This window comes from Electrona antarctica (assembly GCF_951216825.1).
Source record: "Electrona antarctica genome assembly, chromosome: 2".
Classification (NCBI taxonomy): Eukaryota; Metazoa; Chordata; class Actinopteri; order Myctophiformes; family Myctophidae; genus Electrona; species Electrona antarctica.
This window is the reverse complement of record NC_136807.1, coordinates 23,936,883-23,949,064: the sequence shown is the minus strand read 5'-3', so window position 1 is coordinate 23,949,064 and position 12,182 is coordinate 23,936,883. Positions and strand designations below refer to the sequence as shown.

At 44.0% G+C, this 12,182-nt stretch overlaps 1 protein-coding gene across 2 annotated transcripts in view; it reads left to right on the top strand.

Moving 5' to 3' along the window:
- The first annotated feature begins 1,205 nt into the window (after positions 1–1,205).
- Positions 1,206–12,182, top strand: part of LOC306937603 (glycerol-3-phosphate dehydrogenase [NAD(+)], cytoplasmic) — a 359,426-nt gene continuing 348,449 nt past the window's right edge. For both annotated transcript variants that reach the window (XR_013791623.1, XM_079521457.1), the window contains exon 1: positions 1,206–1,211. The gene's annotated coding sequence lies outside the window, so the exon portion shown is untranslated. The remainder of the gene's footprint in view (positions 1,212–12,182) is intronic.

The window sequence follows — 12,182 nt, the reverse complement described above, 5'->3', positions numbered from 1 at the left end:
TATTTTTTGGGCGGCTTTACGGTTAGGGTTTAAAAGAAATGTGACAAATTGTAAAACTCGCATTCATAAAACACATCATGTTGATGTCCTCACAAGTAATACGTGTGTGTGTGTGTGTGTGCGTCAGGCGCGCCTGAGCCATGGAGCAAACGGAGCAGCTGCGACACCATGTTAAAAAGAGGGGGCGCATTGCGACACCACTTTCAGTCCCCCCCCCCCCCCCCCCCCCCCCGGCCGCCGCCGCCGCCGCCACGCTCGAAGCGCACGGTGCGCGACAGCGAGAGAGAGAGAGAGAGAGAGAGAGAGAGAGAGGAGGAGAGGGTGTTTGTCTATGTGTGCGTGAGCGCGGCACGCGCGGAGAGAGAGAGGGAGAGAGAGTGGGATGCTGCGTGTTAAAAAATAAATAGGCTACTAATTCGCGCATTGCATCCAATAATGCCCGGCTTGCCCACCTGTGTGAATCACTTACTTTGTGCTTGCTGCTAGTTTTCAGAAGAATTAATCCAAGGTTTGTCATATTATGTTTTAAAGTAGGCATACATTTTAGCTGGTCAGTCAGTGTGTGCAGACTCAGAGAGAGAAGCAGCACTGCTCTGCTGATTAAATTGATATGACCTAGATATGTCATATGCGCTGACTGGCAAGTTAATTAGTTATTTGGCAACACCTGTGTGAAATACCAGAATAAGCTTTTTCTTTTTTTTTGTGGCCATCTACAGGCCGGCCATGACTGTACTACAGCTGGAAGTCTTTTCCACAGCTGTGGAATGTCACGTTATTATTTATATAAATAAAAAGTGGACTGGTTGGAGGATAAAATAAATAGTATTCTTAAACTACATTTGTGTGACTTTTTGGTTTTTTTTATCATCGTCTCTGCTCTGCTTTTTCTCCCTGGAAATAAAAACGTCTGGGTTTCCGAGGCTACTGCTCTGCTGCTGACGCTATTTCCGGTTACCTTTACGCACGGGGCGCACGGATTTGAATTTCTCCGGTCAGCCTGAATGTGTGTGTTGTTGTTGTCAACATGGCTCAGAAGAGAATGAGTGATTTATTTGGTGGGTCCAAGCCCAAATCAAGTCTAGTTCATGAACCCTTGGCCTTCATGGGCACCAGCAGCAGTGTTCAGCAGGGAACGAGTGCTAACGTTGTTGGAGGAGAAGGAGGACAATAATAAAAACAACAGCAGCAGCAGCAGCGCAAGCAGCAGTGTCCATCTCACGTAGCCTACATAATGACATTCTGGACACGTAACTCACGTTGGATATACAGTAAATGCCATGATGAGGGAATTAACCACCCCGGAGCGCAAGAGCACATTTGGGGTTTAAGGTAAAGCATTTACAATTTAACTATATTATTTCTCTAATAGTCACTATTGCAGTGAGAAATAATATAGTATTTACTAATTACTATGGCCGCCGTGCCAACTGAACTGCTGAATGCTGCTGCAATTTAATGTTAGATATTAGATTCTGACGGGGAGGGATCTATGATGAATGATGACGATACAACACCGGGGTCGCCGAGCCCAAGCGCGCTGCGCTGTCAGCTCGTCTGTTGTATAATAGGGCTATAATTTATATGTTTTGTTTTGATATCGGCGCCTTGCCAATGTCATGTGTAGCCTAAATAGGCCTATGCCTTTTTATGATGCATTTTGTCAGTTTGTTCATATAACTTGCGTGTGGAGAGGGAAAGTAAAAGCCACTTTTCCTTGTGAAAATGCGCGAAAACGCGCGTGCACGAGGCACATGCACGCGCATTTTTGCGCGCGCGCTACGCGCGCGCATGAGTCCAAATCTGTGCTCCCCCACCTGGAAACGAAGTTAGGCGCCCCTGGTGTGCGTGTGCGTGCGAGCGTGTGTGTGCGCGTGCGAGCGTGCACTGTACACGGTTACACTTGGGACCAAGTGTACACATAGATGTGTTTACTTTCGCTCTACTTTAATTAGTGTAGAAAGCTTTGAGTGAAGTGTTTACATAGTTTTAACCAGTAGGTTGTTTTTTGTTTTGTTTTTCATTTTGGTTCCTTCAACATATCCATTATTGTCAATATGTGGACTGTGGTGATCGTAATAGGGTTTATGCTGCCAAGTTGAAGATGTATAGCTTATTTGCGGCAACATATTTGAAGCATTAGCCTATTCAGCGGAACAGGATCTGGAAGTCTGGAGGGCCTGGAACGCCCTGCAGGGAATGAGGAGAGTGTGTAAATCTGACACGGGAGATAAACTCAAGAGGTTGCTGCTGTTCATACTGTAGCTACAGTGGAGTCAGTACTGTTGTATGGGGCTGAGACATGCACCCTCACAGTGGAGTCAGTACTGTTGTATGGGGCTGAGACATGCACCCTCACAATGGAGTCAGTACTGCTGTATGGGGCTGAGACATGCACCCTCACAGTGGAGTCAGTACTGTTGTATGGGGCTGAGACATGGACCCTCACAGTGGAGTCAGTACTGTTGTATGGGGTTGAGACATGGACCCTCACAATGGAGTCAGTACTGCTGTATGGGGCTGAGACATGCACCCTCACAATGGAGTCAGTACTGTTGTATGGGGCTGAGACCTGCACCCTCACAGTGCAGTCAGTACTGTTGTATGGGGCTGAGACATGGACCCTCACAGTGGAGTCAGTACTGCTGTATGGGGCTGAGACATGGACCCTCACAGTGGGGTCAGTACTGTTGTATGGGGCTGAGACATGCACCCTCACAGTGGATTCAGTACTGCTGTATGGGGCTGAGACATGGACCCTCACAGTGGAGTCAATACTGCTGTATGGGGCTGAGACATGGACCCTCACAGTGGGGTCAGTACTGTTGTATGGGGCTGAGACATGGACCCGCACAGTGGAGTCAGTACTGTTGTATGGGGCTGAGACATGCACCCTCACAGTGGAGTCAGTACTGCTGTATGGGGCTGAGACATGGACCCTCACAGTGGAGTGAGTACTGCTGTATGGGGCTGAGACATGGACCCTCACAGTGGAGTCAGTACTGCTGTATGGGGCTGAGACATGGACCCTCACAGTGGAGTGAGTACTGCTGTATGGGGCTGAGACATGCACCGTCACAGTCACACACACACACACACACACACACACACACACACACACACACACACACACACACACACACACACACACACACACACACACACACACACACACACACACACACACACACACACACACACACACACACACACACACACACACACACACACACACACACACACACACACACACACACACACACACACACACACACACACACACACACACACACACACGTATTTTCTTTTAACATTGTATCATGGTTATAAGATAACATACGTTGACAAATTAGTTCATGAGTAAACTTCATTTTCTTATTGGATGATGTACACACGGGTGTTTTTTTCATGAATGAACGCCCTGCTTGATCTATACAGTGTCACACAAAAGCATCCAACGTAGCAGATCCACAAGCTCAAAATGTGGCGTGAAGCAATGAGTTTGAGCTTGTAGATCTGCTACTTTTGATGCGTTCGAATATGAATCCTAAAAAGTGAGTTTTGAATCAGTCCTACAGATTCGTACAATGCCAAACCTTTTATTTACTCTTGTTCTAAACACACACATCATAAACAAACAAACAGCTCGCTCAGCACAACACTGGTCTGCATTATCAGCACAGAACAGACACACATAATATAAACAAGCAGTAAGGGAAAACATCGGACAAGGTCGCCGTTTTTGGGCCGACATCGTTTTGGTCGATCTTTGTGTTCAGATTTTGGTATCCAGCATTGGCCGGGTTATTGCATGGGTGAAATAGGCTTTGAGCTGGCACGTCCAGTCCACATACAGTATGAACATACTATGCCGATTTGCACTGCTGCCGGCGATAAATGGTGCATATATATAGCGCCTTTATCCAAAGCGCTTTACAGAGATTGTGCATTACATTCACCCATTCACACACACATTCATACACCGATGGCAACGGAAACCATGCAAGGCACCAACTAGCACATCGGGAGCAATTAGGGGTTCAGTGTCTTGCTCAAGGACACTTCGACATTAACTCTGGGGGAGCCCGGGTTTGAACTGGCAACCTTGCGGTTCCCATCCAGGCACTCTACCCCTGAACCACCGCCGCCCCCACCGCCGCAATGTCCAGTCCATGTGGACATACAGTATCATACCGTCGCTGTATCACCAAATTTCCACTTGTTTTTGAGAAAATATCAGATCTACAAGCTCACTGAATTGGGTTGACCTTGGGTTGTCCAGTCCATAATGGGCATATCTGCAGTTCTGCACACCCACCACAGGCAGACAGCTGCCTTGAACGTACAAAATAGATCATATCTGTTGATCATATCATTGCTGTTGGTCAGAAACCTCATCTCTCCGTATTGTGACTTTGTTTTTTCCTAAATTAATGCCCTACTTGATCACACTATGTAGCTATGTATCAAAAGTAGCAGATCCACAAGCTTGGAATGCGGCTCAAAGTGGAGCGCTTCGAGCTTGTAGATCTGCTACTTTCGCTGTTTTTTATTTGAATCCTGACAGTTTTAGACATATGATGTTTCCACCCGACAGAGATTATATAATATGCACTTGCACTATATAAAGTTCAAATTCCATAGAATGAACACAATGCACAGCTCAGATGATAAGGGACATAACAATTGAGGTAGAAATCCAACTCCTCACAGCAGTGATTTGAGCTCAGGTATTGAATAATGCTTGCTCTTCCGCAGGGCTATGGATTATCTAGGCACTCCTAGAGAAATGAAGGATTTAATACAGTTAATAATGAAGGGTTGGCTCAAATCAAACTCACACAATCCCCTCAGACTCCAGGAGGCTGGAAAAATATTCTGGTACAGTGCATTCTCAGCTACATAAATAGAAATGGCTCCTACAGGCTCTAGCCAGCATGGGGTAGTTTCACTGAGATGAATGAAAAAGAAAAAACATCTTTGCGAGCAGTGATTTTCAAACTTTGGAATTCTCAAAAGCGTCTGCAGCGCACCCATCTGACTGGGGAGGGCCGCGAGCATTTTCAGTTTATTTTATTGATCAATCAATTGATTATGTTCCGACTTTGATCAAGGGAACCAAAGGCCTATGTATACTCTATACATAGTGATAATCTCTCTTTGACATATTATGTTCACAATCTCACCTTCTGTTCCTGAGTGATGGTGTTAAAACATGTTTTTTGAAGATCATTGTGGTGTTAAAACATGTTTTTTGAAGATCATTGTGGTGTCTCAGTGAAGTTGACCCAAATGTCATGAGTTCATAACTTTGTCATATGACATTTTGTCTGTAATTTGTCATAATTAGCAGATTCACAAATAAATTTCAGTTATGGCCATAACATGTGTTTTGTGAAGGACTATCAACTTCTAATCAGTTTATTCTCGAGTCCAAGTGGGCGTTTGTGCCAGATAGAATTAACCACTTAAATGGTTTATGGTTGAGCAGACGTAACTAAGCCTTGAAGATCCTTGATATGAAGATCACGACACTGACCTCATCAAACCATGGATAGCCATACATACATACAAATAATAATAATAATAAATAAAACTTTATTTGTATAGCACCTTTCATGACATGAAATGCAGCTCAAAGTGCTTTACAGAGCAATGGAGAAAGAAAGAAAAGAAAAGAAAGGCATAAACTTTAAAAAAGACTGGAAGACTGGAAGACTGGATCATCACCTAGATCTGCATGGAGCCGGCCAGCTCTACATCTGACCTCAAAACCTCAAACCTCAAACCCCAAATTAGATCACAGCTGACCTGTTCTGACATTCCATATGTTGATCCTTCCCACCCGTCCTTCCTCTTCGATATCTCCCTTTTGACTGATACCTGTCCATTCCAACTCTAGACGGGCCCGCCCCAAAGTTATTAGCGCAGCCGCTGCCGGCGAAAACTAGAGTTCTCAACAGACCCGAACATTAAGGCCCGGCCGGGGGCCCGCCTGGCCTAACTAGCACACATATTATGCCCAGAGTCCATATACAGTATAATGGGCATTCCCAGACCTGTTTCAGTGCAACCTCACCCTTTAGGTCACTTCTCACCCTCAGGGCGTCTTACTGGTATTATCTTAATAAAGTTGTTTCTTTTGTTCAGTTCATGTAGAACAACTTTCAGTTCATAGAAAAGCGCTATATAAATTGAATGTATTATGATTATTGTCTCCACCAGGCCGAAGGCATGGGGAGAGAGTATGTTTTGCACTGTCCGTCCGTCCGTCCATGTGTCCGTCCGTCCGTCCGTGTGTCCGTCCGTCCGTCCGTGTGTCCGTCTGTGAACAGCTAATCTCTGGCACCGTTAACCCAGTCAATGCCACATTTTGCACACACACTCCCTGGATGCCAACGATGAACCTCTGCCCCAGAATTTCGTGAACGGCCTGTTATAGCGCCACCAGGAGGCCGCTTTGTGCAAAACAAGTTTTTGGACAGTACACCTACAGATTTTGTCCAAACATCACACAAATTGGTACACAGTCTCTCTAGAGCCATTTAACGAAACAGGTCTTTCAGATTTCTCAGACAACATCCTGATTGGCTAAGATTGGCTTCCAAAGTTCGCAGGAGTGCTCAGTTTCAAACAAAATGCTGCAAATCAAGAACACATCGTGTGATTTCCGTGAAATTGTGCACGCACATTCCCACTAGGCCGAGGAAGAAATGCCACGTGAACATTTTCAACTCAGCCTCATGGTGGCGCTATAACTGGCCGAAAAGTGTTTTTACCTCTAACTGCATGGATCTGTGGATAACTTTGTATGCCAACTCCCTAGAGGCCAAGGAAAAACCTTTGCCTGGAATTTTTCACATCTGCTCTTTATAGCGCCACCAGGAGGCCGACATATGTAAAACACATTTTCTAATATTACTCCTTCAGATTTTATCCAAATTTCACGCAAATCAGTACACATGCTCTCCATAGTCATGTGATCAAGACGGGTTTGTTTGATTTCTCATAATCCACCCTCATTGGCTACGATTGGCTTCTAAACTTTTCAGGAGTAGCCCGTTTTGTACAAATCGCCACAACTACTCAACGCAGCGTCCGATTGCGGTGAAACTGTGCATGCATATTCCCACTAGGCTGAGGAATAAATGCCAATTGACAGTTTTCAAATCAGCCTCATGGTGGCGCTACAACAGGCCAAGCCGCAACACACACACACACACACACACACACACACACACACACACACACACACACACACACACACACACACACACACACACACACACACACACACACACACACACACACACACACACACACACACACACACACACACACACACACACACACACACACAAAATTTTGCCAAACATCACACACACTGGTGGAGACCTGTGCCCAGAAGGGCACTTTTTCTAGTTATTATATATTATTAACTACCTGAAATTCAAATAATGGACAACCGACCGGCTTTTTTTGTATGTTACATCATGTAACATACAAAAAAAGCCGGTCGGTAACTTACATGTCACATATGTGTGTGACATACGTTTTATTTCATGATCAATAAAGATGTCAATCAACCAACCTGTATTATACAACAGGTCATTTCGAGGAAGCAATCTGATTAGTTGAAACTGGCCTTCTAGCCGTGCTTCAAACCAGCATGAAGGAACACCTAATCAAAACAAAGAATGCAGCTGCTCTGTTCTCCCAGAGAACACCGCAGACTCGGTGGCTACATGGCTAGGCTAGCTAGTTTCTTGGGACAATTGTTCATAGTGGCTACATCTGTCATTAAAAAAATATTTTTTTAGCGATTATAAGGGTAACTGTTGTATAATTGCAATATTACACGAGAGGGGGTGGTTTAACGTCATTAATGCACTTCTGCGTTGCTTACAGAACTCGACCTGTGGGCGAGTTCCAGCAGCATCGCAAGCGTGCATTAATGGCGTTAAACCACCCCCTCTCATGTAATATTGCTTAATTCTAATGTAATACAACCTGTTTGAACTTTAAGATGCGTTTCATTGATTGATTGATCAGTTCAATATGGAACATATGTCTTTTAGTTTCCAAAAAAGGGACGATTGCGTTTTTCCAAGGGAGCGGTTGGCGATGGGCCCCTTGGAGGAATGGAAACATAATAATACCTCCTGCGGCCTGCCACAGCTGTCGCTGGTGGAGGCATAATGCCCGCATGGCAACAGCAGCCATAGTCCGGTTTCAAAACATACTCAGCTACTCAACTCTCTCTTTCATGAGTCTTTTTTGTAGTAGTAGAAATATATCCAGGTCTTAAAGGGTTAATTGCCTGAGAAAATACTCAATTTGTCAGGATTGTGGCATGCAGACCCGTTTCCTCGTCTCAACTTGGGGGTAAATATTACAGAACGCCATAAAAACAGTGACAGTAAACAGACAGCTGTGCCCTAGCTCTCGTCTCTGTGTTGGGGAGCACAAGACATAATTAATCACCTGCGTGGGGGGGGGGGGTGCTGGGGGACGACGACGACTCATTAATTGCTGTGTGCTGATTAATGGACCCCAGGGAGCAGCAAGCGTTTGGCTTAACATGCAAATGTGTCCATCCAGCCCGCACCGCACAGCACACAGCCTGGGCTGGGCTCTGACTGTGGAATGACAACAGGCAGGAAGATAACAAGATGCCATGGCAGGGCCCTCTGTCTCCAGCACATCAGGTTAAATGGCAGGAAAGTCACACGTTTTGGTGCAGTGTTTGAAACACTGTTTCTCAAGCTTTTTCTATGTCAAGGACCTCCAAATTAATCTTGTATCCACACCCACAGCTGAAAAACATTTGTGTTGTTGAAGGACGACTTCACCCATTTTCTACCTACCTTCATATAATTAGTTCTCAATAATGCTTAGGATTCCTCATCGATGATGTCACTGGTACGCAGATTTCTGAACTGTCCATAGAACATCTCTGAGAGACAGACCGAGTAGACAAAATTCTACCATATTATAATGAGTGAGGGCCAATTATATGAAGATAATTTGAAAATGGGTCATGTTGTCCTTTACCAGCTTAAAAAAAACAAAAAAACATCTAGATTCATGTCAGGATCTACTGCAAAGCACATCTCTGTTTCCAGCCATTACATCAGGTTAAATGGTGGAAAGTAAAACAAATTCAGGGGTGGGCGACCACAGGCACAGGTGCCAACATTGGCACAGGTGAGAGTGATCTGGCAGAGTGTGATAGAAAGGATTTTTCTTTTCAAATAAAATATTTAAAAAAATATGTATATTCCATTAAATTGTCGTGAGACATGGCCAAAGCATTTCCGGGGGTCCCCAGCCCAAAACGTTGAGAACCCCTAGTGTATAGCACTAGAGTCTCTCTGTCTCAACACAGAGGGGTTGGCTGCTACAAGTTTTCCAATACTTCTTCCTAACACTGTGTTCATGGGAGGGATGTTCGTGACTGGGCCGGTGTCCCCCAACCCCTGCACCCCCCCATCTGAAGGGGGTCCAGATGCACACTTCATGTTTGTGAATGAATAACATGCTGCTGAGATAAAGGCCTAACACCTGTTAGACCCCCCCACACACACACAGCTGTGCCACATACTGTAGATCTGTGAACATTTCACACGCAGCTGTCAGTTATGATGAAGGACCCTCGCCTCTATTATTTAAACAAATCCCACACACAAGCACCTGACACTTAGTATTATGATTGCATGTGCAGTACAAGTACACACATGCATCTTACTGTATATCGTTGATGTCGGGCAGAAACCTCTCATCTCCATCATATATTAACTTGTAGTTGTTTTTTTTCATAAATGAATGCCCTACTTCATCATACAACAGCGTCACACAAAAGCATCTGGGCAAAGCTACGCGTTTTGAGTTTGTGGATCTGCTACTTTTGAATTTTAATGCTGAAAAGTAACAGTTTTGTATGTATGAGGTTACCACTCGACAGAGACGATATACTTATAGGAGCCATGCACTCACCACCTTACAAAGTGTGCCATTACTGTATATATTTACATTTCGTATCTTACTAGGTTCTTCAGTTGTTATTCCTTTTTCTTTTTTTTACTGTTATTGTTGCAACAAATCCAAAGCATTAGACTCTGGTGTAGCGGTTTATGTAATAACCAATACAAATCTTTAGTGATGAATTATAATTTCACTTTAGTGCCTCAGTTCTTGTGCAGGGAAACGCCATTTGAGAGACTGTCAAAAAATAAACAAACTGGAGAGTAGAGGTTAGGAGAGGGGAAGAGAGGAGAGCAGATCAGAGTAGAGCAGAGCAGAGCAGAAGAGAGGAGAGTTAGATAGGAGAGGAGGAGGAGAGAAAGAGGAGAGGAGAGGTTAGGAGAGGAGAGGTCATTGACTGCAGCTCAGATCAATGTCAGTACAAGCTGTGTCTGGACACTTCCATCCACTCCATCAGCTCCAATGTGTGACGCTGGTGGATCGATGGTCAGAGCTGATGAAACCAGGATGGCGTGAGGGCATTATATACCTCCAGATGAAATTAGAGCATTTCATTGAATAGGACTCCCAACACATCCACATATTTGAGAGGGTGCTGGTGGTATTGGCAACAGGGCAGACTACCCCTCGTATCCCTTCTTGATGCTAGCTTACCATGCAAATAAATCTTGGTCACTTAATTGTTCTCACGTTTTTGCGACTTAGATGTTCTCCTCTCAACCACAAATGTTACAAATGTGGTTTAGATAGCCATTTACACAGATGCTATATGTTACTGTATATTGCACTGTTTACCTGGTATCCATGTTTCATCTAGTATTTATCGTGTCGTTTATTGACTAGAGAGCTCATGCTTGAGCATTGTAAATGCACACAAGCTGTATTTAGGATAATATTCCTCTGCCTCGCAATGAAGCCTTGATTCTATGGTGAATACAACAGACAAGGAAATAGAAGAGCAAAGTGTATTTGATCTGTATTTGATGTACTTTGACTGACTGGCACCAGGCTCTTTTCTGACATCAAAGGACCGCCACACAGCATCAGTGTTGCCAGATTTTGTGACTGAAACAAGCAACCATGGTCTATGAAAACAAGCTCAAAAGAAGAGAGCATTTGATCCCCATTACATAGTGGAGCAGATTAAGTCAATATATCATAAGAATCGTTCACTTGATCATACAAGCACCAAAATTGGCACACAAGTGCTTCGGAACCTACTCTCTCAGAAAAGTACGTTGTCCACTTGAAAAAACCAAATGGACACCATTTTTCAAGATGGCCGCCATTCGAGGTGGTTTTAAACAGTGTTTGAGTTATATTGAGCTATAAAATCATATTTTGATGGCCTATACATCAAAATATATGAGTATGAGAAATCCAATTCTGCATTTAGAACATCAAAAGTATTTAATATTATGATGATACAATGGGAATTAAACGATAAAGTGGGGCAGATTAAGTCCATATTCCATAATAATCCTTCATGTGGTGGTACAAGCACCAGATTTGGCACATTTGATGTCCAGGATGTACTTTCTAGGAAAAGTATGTTTTCCAGCTGAAAATCCAAGATGGCCGACCAGTTTTCAAGATGGCCACCTCGTCAAATTAATAAGTAGAACTTTAGTGAACAGAAATGTGTGATCCACACATTGATTCAAACATCAAAATGAATGTATTCTGATGGTGTCAATTTAATTCCAATATGGCCGCCAGTTTTCAAGATGGGGGCTATTACGCACCTCAAAATTTGCGTTTTCGGAAGCCGTCTGATCACAGATATTGTTGAAGGGCAACATCACCATTCATTGAAATGCTGTGATCAAGCTCTATTGGTTTGTAATTTTGTATATAAGAGTGATGTCAAAGCACAACCAGGACACACTGGTGACATCACTGCTGTGAGACTCCGCATGGGGTTCAGTGTCGGCTTGTAACGTAGCTGTAGTTGTGGTTTACTAACTGTTGTAGTCGTGTACTCACTGTAGTTTGTAGTATACTTTAGTGTCCTAAATGCTATCTAATAAGCCCCTGTATACCTCAAATAGAAGTTTAGTTAGTTGTAGCATTTTAGTTGATAGCCGCACCTGAATTGACAGGATGTGTCAGCGTGGGAGAGCTGAGACAAGGGTAACAGGGATTCAGTTACCTGGATGGTGTACAGATCGCACAGGACTTGCACTGGATGAATGGTC